Source organism: Desmodus rotundus, chromosome 1 (genome assembly GCF_022682495.2).
Source record: "Desmodus rotundus isolate HL8 chromosome 1, HLdesRot8A.1, whole genome shotgun sequence".
In the NCBI taxonomy this organism is placed as follows: domain Eukaryota; kingdom Metazoa; phylum Chordata; class Mammalia; order Chiroptera; family Phyllostomidae; genus Desmodus; species Desmodus rotundus.
Window position 1 is genome coordinate 113,223,154 of NC_071387.1, and position 12,107 is coordinate 113,235,260.

General features: G+C 43.2%; 1 protein-coding gene across 1 annotated transcript in view; it reads left to right on the forward strand.

Moving 5' to 3' along the window:
* Positions 1 to 3,480: 3,480 nt before the first annotated feature.
* TMC5 (transmembrane channel like 5) overlaps positions 3,481 to 12,107 on the forward strand; it is a 58,426-nt gene continuing 49,799 nt past the window's right edge. The window contains exon 1 of the mRNA XM_053929601.1: positions 3,481 to 3,651. The gene's annotated coding sequence lies outside the window, so the exon portion shown is untranslated. The remainder of the gene's footprint in view (positions 3,652 to 12,107) is intronic.

The following is a 12,107-nucleotide window of genomic DNA, read 5'->3' on the forward strand; positions in this document are numbered from 1 at the left end:
CAAAGGGAGGGGTATCACCTGGTGTCCTGCTCTCCATCTAGTAGGCAAAGAGGCTGTCACGAGGACCTGGTACCCTTTTGTTGTACAAACAGGGCACAAAGTCCTCTCCACTTCAGCTAATTCCCTGTTGGCAGATGAGGCTTTTGGGAGGAGAATTGCAGGAGGCAAAGACAGTTATGCAGAGGTTATTCTAGCTAGACCCAGGTTCAAATGTCGTCTCTAAGGACTTCCGAGCTCTGGGGCTTTGGCAAGTTGCTTTCAGAGCCTCAGGTCCCTGATCTGTTGAATGGGCACAATAATAGGACCTCACAGCGTCATTGGAAGGCTAATCTGAACTCATGTCTAGACAGCATTTAATACAGTATCTAGATCGCAACACGTACACGGCAACTATTGTTGCTTGTGTTACTGGATGCTTGATGCTGCTTTCTATTTCTGGCCTTAGGGGCTCCTGCTGTGCAGGGAAAACTCTCCAAGGAGGATTAAATAGAGTGTCCTTTCCTTGAGCCTCTCCTTATCTAGAGAGTATCATTCCAGGGATCCCCATCTGTCACATCCTTGGAATTTTGTGTTCTGATAGGGCAAGTGCTGCCCAGAAATGTGCCAGGCCAGTTTCTGGGGACAGTAAAACTGGCAAGTCGGAAGGGCACTGCGCTTTCTGCTTAGGAACCTCCACCTTTTGATGTGGGCACTTGGTAGGAGTAGGGCTCCTAACTTTTTAGTATTATTTGAGTCGTTAACATTTGTTCTGCATACTCTGTGCCAGGAGTTGTGCTAAGCCCCAGCTCCAACGATCTATGGAACCTGGACTCCAGAGCCAGGCTGCCCAAGTTCTAATCCTGCCTCTGCCACTTTTTAGCTGTATAACCTGAGCCAAGTTACTTAACCTGTGTTTCAAATCTGTAAAATGGGATGATTATAATATACCTAACTAACAGGGCTGCTGTGAGGAAAGTAATATGGTTCTCTCTTGCATCGATGTTTCTTTCCCTCTCCATCCCTTCCGCTCTCTCTAAAATCAATGGTCATGGGCCCTGACCAATGTAGCTCAGGTAGTTGGGCGTTGTATGCAAAACGAAAGGTCACCTGTTGGATTCCTGGTCAGGACGTTTGCCTGCTTGTGGGTTTGGTCCCTAGTTGGTGTGGGGTTTGGTCCCTGGTTGGTGTGCGTGCAAAGGGCAACCAATCACTGATGTTTTTCTCTCACACTGATGTTTCTCTCCCTCTCTTCCTCCCTCCGTTCCCTTCTCTGTAAAAATAAATAAAATCTTTTTTTAAAAAATCAATGAACATGTCCTGAAAAAAAAAAAGAACCTATCCAATGACACAGAGCATTATCTTTTCTTCTCTCCCAACTGCTCATCCTTTCCCATTCCACTGCCACCATTGCAATTCACGCCCACTACTTTCCTTACCCAGACTCCTTTGTCTGCCCCTATCGAGGATCTGCTTCCCATGCTGGGGCTGCCCAACATCTTCTTCTGCCTGAAAGTTCTCTCTCTTCTTCACCTCCAAAACTTCAGGAGCTCCCCAGGGGCCTTGGAACTAGTTCTTTTTCTTTCTTCTCTTCAGCTAAAACAGAAGAGATGGTTTATTGCACACATTGCGTTCAGGCACAACTGAGACCAACTAGTCCAGAATGTCACGGGTGCAGGGCAAAAGACCAAAGGGACTGTTTTTGCATGAGCAAGGTGTGTCTCTCAAAAAAGGGGTCGCCACAGTCAGACGGGTCCATTGAGAAGTTCTAGACAGCAGGCATGCAGTCCAACGATTCGTACCAGTGTCCCTGGCCTCTAACCTCCCTTATTTCTGCTCCTGTGCCTTCTATGGATGCACGAGTTAGCTGTTTACTTGGACCTCTGTCTCACTGTCTTCTTCTGCGCTTCAGCCTAGCATTCGCTTTTTCCTCCACTTGGCTCTCCTGGCGTGGAGGTTTCTAAGAAGATGGAGGCACTAAGGCTGAGAGAGCCTAGTTCTTTTTCTTTTACTCTCTCTATTGTTTTATCTGATTAAAACTATAATGCATGTACAAGTTACTTTAAAAACTTATTTCTTATAGGTCCTGGTGGGTTAGTGAAGTTGGTTAGGGCACCATCCTGACACGCCAAGATTGCGAGCTGGTCCTGGGTCAGGGCACGTACAAGAGGCAACCAATGAATGCATAATAAGTGGAACGACAAATCGATGTCTCTCCTTACCCTTCCTCTCTAAAAAATGAGTAAATAAAAAGTAATCAATCGATTAGTTAATTAATTTTTAAAAATTGTATGCCTTGTAAAAATATTTCCAAAGGATGTGAGAAACTGCAGTTTTATCTTCTGGTGATAATCATTGTTTCATGTATTTCATTTAGGTTTCTCACCCACGCCAGATATACTAATATAGATTTTTTAAAGTTGTCTTTAACGAAAATGAGGTCAAACTGTGTGCAATTCACAGCACACATTTTTTCAAAAATTTAATTTAATTTTGAATATTACACTTCTGCATAGTATAAAATCCAGAAGATGGCTAAGCAAATATTGAAAAATCTCTCCCTTCTTATATGTGCCCAGCTGCCCAGTTTGTCACTCCAGAAACTACTTCACTTGCCAATTTACAGTCCACCTGCAGGCAGAGGAAGAAACATATAATTACAGTTTGTATGGCCTAATATGTGTCATAAATCACAATATGTAGAAATAAGTGGGGAGACCTGACTGGTGTGGCTCAGGGGGTTGGGCATCACCTTGCAAACTGAAAGGTCACTGGTTTGATTCCTGGTCAGGGCACATGCCTGGGTTGCAGGCCAAGTCCCCAGGTGGCATGAAAGAGGCAACCATTCGATGCTTATCTTGCACATCGATGTTTCTCTCTTTTATTCTTTCCCTAAAAATAAATAATATTTTTAAAAATAAGTAGGGAAATGGAAGGGGAGAAACACTTTACTAGAGGAAAATGTTTCTGTCTTTCCATCCGAACAGTCTCCTTCCCAGAGATAACCATGCATGGTGGATTATCCATTGGCTGGAGTTCTCTCTACAAACTTGAGTTTTAGGTGGTTGTTAATAACTGAGTATTAAAATGGTCCAGCCTTTTTCAAAGGCCAATCCATTTTTTTCTTACCTACACTCTGAGGAGGTATATTGTCTCCGTTTTGCAGAAGGGTAGGGTCCTCTCAGAGCAGTACAGTTGTAAAGTGCTTGAACCATTAGGATATGATTCAGGTCAGCCTGCCTTGAAATGTGGGCTGGTTCTACGCTGCCTGCCTTTTATTCCAGGAAGGAATGCCATCACAATTGTGCACATAAAATTGCAAAGTCTGATTGTTGCCCCAGGGGCTAAATCTACAGGACAAAGTGGTTGGTGAATGAAGGTGTCTTGTGGATTGTCTCTTTCCACTCCACCTCACTTTCTGGAGGGCAGGGAGGGGGACACAACCAATGGGACTTACTTCCTTATGGCGTCCACAAAATAAAATAGCCTCTAGAAAGGACTTTGTTCTTTTTACTGCACTGATGCCAAAAGAACACTGACAGGGAAGAGCTGAGGTTCAGGAAGAAAGAAATACACCATTTGGTCCCGGAGTTAGGGCTTCTCCTCAAACCCAGGACACAGAAGCAGTGGAGCAACCATGATGTTGGGGGTCAAGCATTGATCTGCGTTTAATGGGTAAGACCCCATTATTCCTTGGCTAGCAAAGGGAGACATGATAACCAGGGTGGCATAAAATGATCACGAGCTGGTAAACATCCCCTCCCTGGGAGCCCAGCAGCATGACTAAGATCAAACAGGGCTGTGTTTTAAGACCCTATTTAAAGAAAAAGATGGGTCGGTAAAAAAGAGGGCCCAGTATCTCTACGTAGTGGAGAGGAAGTGCCTGTATGTTCCTAGAGGTAAAAGAGGGTGCTTTGAAGGGATGGTGGGGGACACAGAAATAATGGGGAACCCTCGGGAGTGTGTCATGGGAGGAGAACAGAAATGGGGGATATCTTGCAGCTTATCATTAGCCAGATGCCAAGGATAGAAAAATGTACAATAAATATTTGTTGGAGGAAAGAATGACTATGGGGAAGTGGGAGGCAAGGGAGCCTATGTTGGCTGAAAGAGAAAGCTCTAGGACTGTCTGCCTGAATCAAAATCTGGGCTTCCCTGGGTCCTAGCTGTGAGACTCTGGGTGAGTTACTGTGCTTTTCTGGCCTCGGTTTGCTTGTCTGTAGAATAGGTAGTACAGTAAGAGCACTCACCTCCATGGGTGGATATTAGGGCTAATAAGAAAATATGGTGCACTTTTCGTGAAGACGGAGGCCTAGGTAGATATACTGTGCCTCCTCGCACAACCAAAAGAAGGACAACAACAAATTTAAAAACAAAAAATAAGCAGAACTGCCAGAAAATTGAACTGTATGGAAGTCCAACGACCAAGGAATTAAAGAAGAAACATTCATCCAGACTGGTAGGAGGGGCAGAGACATGGTGGAGAGAATGCACCACAAAGTGGCAGCTAAAGGACCAGATGGGTGAGGTGGCAGCTGGTGGTCCTACATTTGTGTGCAGATAAACCGGGAGGAACAACTCAGGAGTGAGACAGACCACGCAACCCAGGGTTCCAGTACGGGGAAAAGAAAGCCTCAAAACCTCTGGCTGTAAAAATCCTGTGGGGGTTGAGGTGGTGGGAGAAACTCCCAGACTCACAGGAGTTTCTTGGAGAGACCCACAGGGTCCTAGAATGTACACAAACCAACCCACCTGGGAATCAGCACCAGAAGGGCCCAATTTGCTTGTGGGTAGCGGGGGAAGTGACTGAAAGCTGGCAAAGAGTCAAGCAGGAGGCATTGTTCCCTCTCGGACCCCTCCCCCACATTCAGTGCCACAATGCAGCAATGTGGGTTGCTCTGCCCTGGTGAACACCTAAGGCTCTGCCCCTTACTACATAACAGGCATGCCGAGACAAAGAAATATGGCCCAAATGAATGAACAGATCAAAACTCCAATAATAAAAGTAAGTAATGAAGAGATAGCCAACCTATCAGATGCAAAGTTTAAAACACTGAATGCTCACAGTAATGGTTGAGTATGGTCACAAAATGGAGGAAGAAGTGAAGGCTATGCAAAGTGAAATAAAGAAAAATATACAGGGAACCAACAATGAAGGGAAGGAAACTGGGACTCAAATCAATGATTTGGAGTAGAAGGAAGAAATAAACATTCAACCAGAACAGAATGAAGAAATAAGAATTCAAAAAAATGAGGAGAGGCTTAGGAACCTCCAAGACAACTTCAAACATTCCAACATCTGAATCAGAGGGGTGCCAGAAGCAAAAGGGGAAGAACGATAAATTGATAACTTATTTGAAAAAATAGTGAAGGAGAACTTCCCCAATCTGACAAAGGAAATAGACTTCCAGGAAGTCCAAGAAGCTCAGAAAGTCCCAAAGAAGTTGGACCCAAAGAGGAACACACCAAGGCACATCATAATTACATTACCCAAGATTAAAGATAAGGAAAGAATCTTAAAAGCAGCAAGAGAAAAGGAGACAGTTACCTACAATGGAGTTCCCATAAGACTAATAGCTGATTTCACATAAGAAACTTTACAGGAAAGAAGGGGCTGGAAAGAAGTATTCAAAGTCATGAAAGGCAAGGACCTCCATCCGAGATTACTCTATCCAGCAAAGCTGTCTTTTAGAATGGAAGGGCAGATAAAGTGCTTCCCAGATAAGGTCAAGTTAAAGGAGTTCATGATCACCAAGCCCTTATTACATGAAATGGTAAAAGGAATTATCTAAGAAAAAGAAGAAGATCACAACTATGGACAGTAAAATGACAACAAACTCACAACTCTCAACAACCGAACCTAAAACAAAAACAAAAACAAACTAAGCAAACAACTAAAACAGGAACAGAATCACAGAAATGGCAATCACATGTAGGGTTATCAGTGGGAGGGGGAAGGGGAGAATGGAGAGGGAAAGGTACAGGGAATAAGAAGCATAATTGGTAGGTAGGAAATAGACAGGGGGAGGTTAAGAATAATATAGGAAATGTAGAAGTCAAAGAACTTATATGTATGACCCATGGACACGAACTAAGGGTGGGGGGAATGCTGGTTGGAGGGAGGATGCAGGGCAGAGGCGAATAAAGGGAGGAAAACATGGGAAAACTATAATAGCATAATCAATAAAATATACTTTAAAAGTGAAAAAGAAAATATGGTGTACTGGGAGTGCTCAATAAGTTTTTCCTTTAACTCCTTCTCTTCCTTCTTGTATTTATCATCTTTCTCTGATAACAACCAATGTTGATGATGATGATCAAAGTCCAGAGAGGTAGGGGTTTGAATCCTATTCTGCCTATGTTTAGCTGTGTGACTTTGGACAAATTACTTAACCTCTCTGGACCTCACTGTAATCATCATGACTTGGGTATAATAAATCTTCCCCATAAGGTTGCTCCAATAAAAAGTTCAATGGCTAATGAATGAGGAAGGTATAGCACAGTGCCTGCACTTAAGTAGGTTATGGGTAAATGGTCTGCTAGAACACAGAATCATCGGGTTTAAGGTTTAAACATCAGCGAATCACTTGATGTTTGCCATAATTTCCTGGAATGGAGTCATGGGAGATAAGACTATTTTACAGCTTGGGTTAATTTACAGCCCCTAAGGGTCAATGTTACAGAGTTAAACACCAGCTGAGAGAATGCAAATTACTAGGTAGGGTCATTTCTAGGAAGGACACTTCTAATCATAGGTAAAGAAATACAGTACCTGGCAGCCTGGGACTCACAGAACACCTGGATTTCAGGGTCCTGTCTGCCGTGATTGGAGCTAAGCCGAATTAGAGCAAAAGGACAAATCAGTAATCTTGATCAGGGTTTTACTGAAAATGTTGGTAATTTGGTTCATCATGGAATTTTGCATTATTTTCTGCTTTTAAAATATTGCTTTAAAGTATTATTGATCTTGGTTACTGGGACTTTTGGTACCTCTCAAATTTGTGTCCCAGGTCAGCAACTCGCCTCTTTACTCTACTCTTGGCCCTGATGCAAATGGCACTGAATCTAGAAATTTCCCAAGTTTAACATCATACTTACCCATCATGAGCACAAAGATGACCAACATCAAGATAAGAATGTGAACAAATGAGCTGAAAAAGAGCGAATGTATTCTCCTGAGAGGAAGGGGCATTTGTGACCCTGTATTCCAACCTAAACACCAAGGTGCTGCTTCAAAACCCCTGCACTCAGGAGGTCATCAGTGACTGGGTAGCCCCAAACCTCCCCCAGTCAGTTCTTTGCACTTTTAAGTCCCTGCTTAATTTTTGTATTTTTAAATTTGGATTTGTTGACATACTATATTTTATTTTCAAAAATTCATAAGAGATATGTACACATCAAAAATATTTCAAATTACACAAAAGGGTAGACAATAAACTTAAGTGCTGCCTTCTGCTGTCCCTTACCCCAAATCTCACACCGCCGAAGGAAACACCTTTAACCCTCTCTGGTTTTAGTTCTTTCACTGGTCATCACCAGAAATCTAAAGGATTTCTCGCTTTGTCATACGTCCACAGTGTGTGTTGATTCTGCTGTATGAGAGCTTGGGAATTTCTCTCACTTACACTTTATTCCTTCTCATTTCTCTTCTGTTCTCCAGTGCCATTCCTTCTTTCCCTGTTTTATTATTTATATTTTTAAGGTGTGTTCCTTTTGTAGCTATAAATCAGGGTTTCTCAACCTTTGCACTATTACTGTATTATTAGGTGGGGTAATTCTTTGCTGTGGGGGCTGCCCTGGGCACGGTAAGATGTTAAGCAGCATCCCTGGCCTCCACCCCACTAGATGCCAGAAGCACACACATACACACACCCCAGTTGGGACAACCAACAAATTGCCTGACTTTGCCAAACGTCCCCTGGGGGCAAAATTACCCCCAGTTGAGAACCACTGCCAGGGATGATATACTTAGTTCCACGAACTTGGGACAGTATTTTCTGACTCACCATTTAGGTTGAAGAAATTACCTGGACATTTTTATTTGGTAATTCTTCTCCCATCTATTTATCTACTCCTAGAAGCTAAGCTATATGTTTACTTATTGTGGTTTATAAATAAGTATATTCTGTCTTATTAACTACAATGATGTGTTTCTTGCATTGTCTTTGAGTGGATTATAAAATTGAAAATTAATATGCATGGCTACAAGGTTATAGTTATGTGCATATTAGGGAAGGTGGATCACAGAAAAGGACATGTAAGACTAGTCTTTTACATAAACCAATAACATCCTTGCGTATGAAATTAAGAAAATGCATGGGTTCCCCAAAGTACACTACTTTCTAGAAAAAAATTCACTACTCTGGTACTCTCCAGGGCTGCGATGACCACTGCTCTATTACTAAAAGCCTAAAAAAATGACTGACATATGGTACTCAAAAATATTTATGAAACAAAAAAAGGGATGTAATTGTTACTAAACCTGAGTCCCTGCAGGAAACTGATTCTAAAATCCCGGTGAATTGGGTTTTCTTTTCACGAGCTTCCTTAATTCCTCAGTCAGGTCAGAGTTTAGTTATTTCATAGTCAGATCATGACTTTCTTATCCCGCTTTTGGGAGATAGCTTAGAGTTTCTGCGCTTCTTTAATCTTTTCTTGCTGACAGAGAAAACACACACAACCGTGACCGCATCTTGAGGTCATGCAGGCTCTCGTTCATCCTCTTTGTCAGATGGTATAATCTGCACCAACTCCTTTTCAGGACTGTTGTGATTTATTTCCACTGCCTCCTTGTCTTGCTTCAGCTTATCCTCAAGCAACTGTTAAATGAACAAGTGTATGAACGATAAGCTGTCTTACCCTTGGCCTCTCTGTACATGTCTCTGTTTCAGTCCTCATACTTGCTTTTGTAGTTTGGCTGGGCACAGGGTCTTGTTCATTTTTCCTCAGAACTTTGCGGGCTTGGAGATGACCTCCCAGTAGCTGAGGGCAAAGCCCAGACTCCTCTTTAGATAAGGTTAAGTTCTTTACTACATGGTGTCCATTCTAAAATCAAAGGGCACCCTGTTGGTTCCAGAACGGAAGCAGCCTGCTTGTTCGCTATCAAGTTTAAATACGCCAATTACTGACTCTCAGCCCGCGCAGGTGATCCTTACCTGTCTGCCCAGAGCTTGGCACCTCCCTAGCACTAGCTGGGTGGAATGTTCCACCTCTGTCTTCCCCTGGTGCTGTTCTGACCTACAGTTTCCTCCACCCTGGCTTACCCATCCATGCATCCATTCACTTTCTGTATTCTGGAGATTCACTATCACCTCTATCCAATGGTTGTCTCCCCCTTGCCTTGTTCTTTACATTATTATGGATTTATTCCTGTTTATACACCTTTTCTGTAACTTCATTGAGACTTTAGGAGGGAGGAAAGTTCTGCCCATTGGCCTCAGTCTCCATCTTGAATCAGATCGCACTTTCTTTTGTTATGTTCTGAACAAATATGATATTTAGCATTTTGTTTCTTCCTCCTGAACCACTTCAAGAAATTTGTCGTGTGACAAATCAAATCAAGGACAAATCAAATTTGTCATGTGGCTCACTGAAAGCATGCAGGACTTCTGTAGGAAGTTCATGCAGGAGTTCTGTAGACCTAGGTTCTAGCCCTGGGCATGGACAAGCCATTCAACTTCTGGCAAGTTACTTAATCAAGTCTTTGGGAACTATAAAGCACAATAACGCCAGTTTTGGAATCGGTTAACCTGGTTTTATAGCCAAGCTCCAGTTTTTACTGGCTGTGTTTCCTGGCCAAGTTACTTAGTCTCTCTGTGCCTCAGTATCCTTCTCAGTAAAGCAAGGGTAATAATAGCACCTGTGGTAAGGATTTGATGGTAACACCCGTCAAGTTCTCATAACAGTGTCTGCCTGGCACATACATGTTAATTGCCTTGTTATCATTGGTTTCTGCTTCTGTTTTTTGGTCTGCAAATCAGGAATAATAACACTTGGGTTGTGTTACATAGTGTTTGTTTAAATAGGCAGTATAAGGACTATTATATTATGAGGATCAGAATTAATTGGATTGAGAATTAAGCTTCTACAGACTGATGGTTGACAGAGGGGAGAGAGGTCGTGGGGCTGGGTGGAAAAGGTGAAGGGATTAAGAAGTGCAAATTAGTAGTTATAGAATAGTCACAGAGATAAATTACAGTATAGAGAATATAGTCAATAATATTATAATAACTATGTATCAGTAGACCACTCTGTAAAGTACATGATTCTCTAACATTATGCTATACATATGAAATTAATACAGAATAATACTGAATGTAACTGTAATTGAAAAAAAATGTTTAAAAGGACCAAATAAAATAAACCTTTAATGTAAAAAAAAAAAAAAGGAATTAAGCTTCTAAGTCCCAGGGGTGAATCCAGGAGGAGGCCCTTCTTCTCCTAACAGAGGGAGGCCGAACACAGACCCAGAGCCACAGGGTAGGCTCGGTCTGGCATTACTGCCCCCTCCTGCCTTTCTGATGGAGAAAGATGGGGATCCCTAGCCACAGAGGGTGTTAATGTTTATCATTTTTCACTGCTCCTGACAGGATTCTGAGCACACGGACAGTGGGAAAGGGCACAGAGGGTTTCCATAACCTGCAGGTCTCCAGGAAGCAGTCCTTCCTTGAGTAGCAGAGGAGCCCACTCCTTCTAAGAGGACTCAGTGGGTACAAGACCGTGATGTGCACCTCATAGTGTCTCCAACTGCCGCAGAGACGGGTCCTCCTTTCCCTGGGATGGGCTGGGGCATTGCAGTCAGGCAAGAAGGCACAGAGCTAGCTACCAGGAACAGGCAATCTCGAATTCTCCCCCTCCCACCTCTCTACCTGCTCCTCGCAGCTTCCATAACCTGCAGTGATTTTCATACCTTGGTGTACAGAATTGCCGGCAAACCCAACAAAAGGCAAGTTCCCAGGCCCCACCCTGAATTCAGTCACTGAATCAAAACTCCTAGGAATAGGCCCTGAGCTAGGTGGTTCTTCCAGGTTCCAAGGACACGGAACCTCCAGTGCTACACCTGAGAAGGGTCTGGCCAAACTGGGATGGGTTGGTCACCTGATGATCCACAGCACTTTCCTCCTAATCTCCAGCAAACTTCCAAGTGAGTGTCACGGCACCCCAGCGGAAGCTCCCTGATGCACGCCAATCAGCACAGTTTAAATGTTGTAGTTCCTTTGGGCTCTATTCTTCCCTAGACTTGCCCTGTAAAATATGACAGCCCCATAAGCCACTTATGGCTATTTAAAATAAGATTAATTAAAATCAAATGCATTTAAAAATTCAGGGCCCTGGCCAGTGTGGGTCTGTTGGTCGGACCATTGTCCTGTGCTTGGAAAGATCTCAGGTTCAATCCCCAGTGAGGACACGTACTTAGGTTGCGGGTTCAATCCGCAGTTGGGGCACATAGGAAAGGCAACTGAGTGATGGTTCTCTCTTACATCAATGCATCTCTCTCCTCCCCACCTTCCTCTCTCTCTAAAATCAGTACATGTATCTTCGGGTGAGGATAAAATAATTGTTCCTGAGTTGCACTAGCCACCCTTTAAGTACTCAGGAGATATGTGTGCCTAGTGGCTTCCGTGTTGGACAGCCCCATATAGAATGATTCCATCATCAGAGACTTCTATTGGTAAAGCATTGCCCTAGATGGTCTCTCCTGCAGGTTAGGGTTTCTCAACCTTGCCACGAATGACATTTGGGGCCAGATAATTCTCTTTTTGTGAGGGGCTATCCTGGGCATTGTAGGATATTTAGCAGCATCCCTGGCCTCTACCTAATAGATGCCAATATCACACCCCTTGCTTCAAGTTGTGACAACCAAATATGCCTCCAGACACTTGAAATCTGCTATCAAAGGCAAAACTGCACTGATTGAGAATCACTGCCCTAGACACATGGCTTCCACCAATCTCCTTCTGAAATAGAATATTAGCTAACCACACACCCTGCAATCCAAACAGACACCAGAATGCAAGCACTGTCCTGCAATTCAGGTGCATCAATCGTCTTTATATCTAAGGCCTGTGGCTTTCACCTTCTTCGATGGCAGTCTTATGCACAAGAAAGAAAGTCTTGTCATAAGGTGTCAT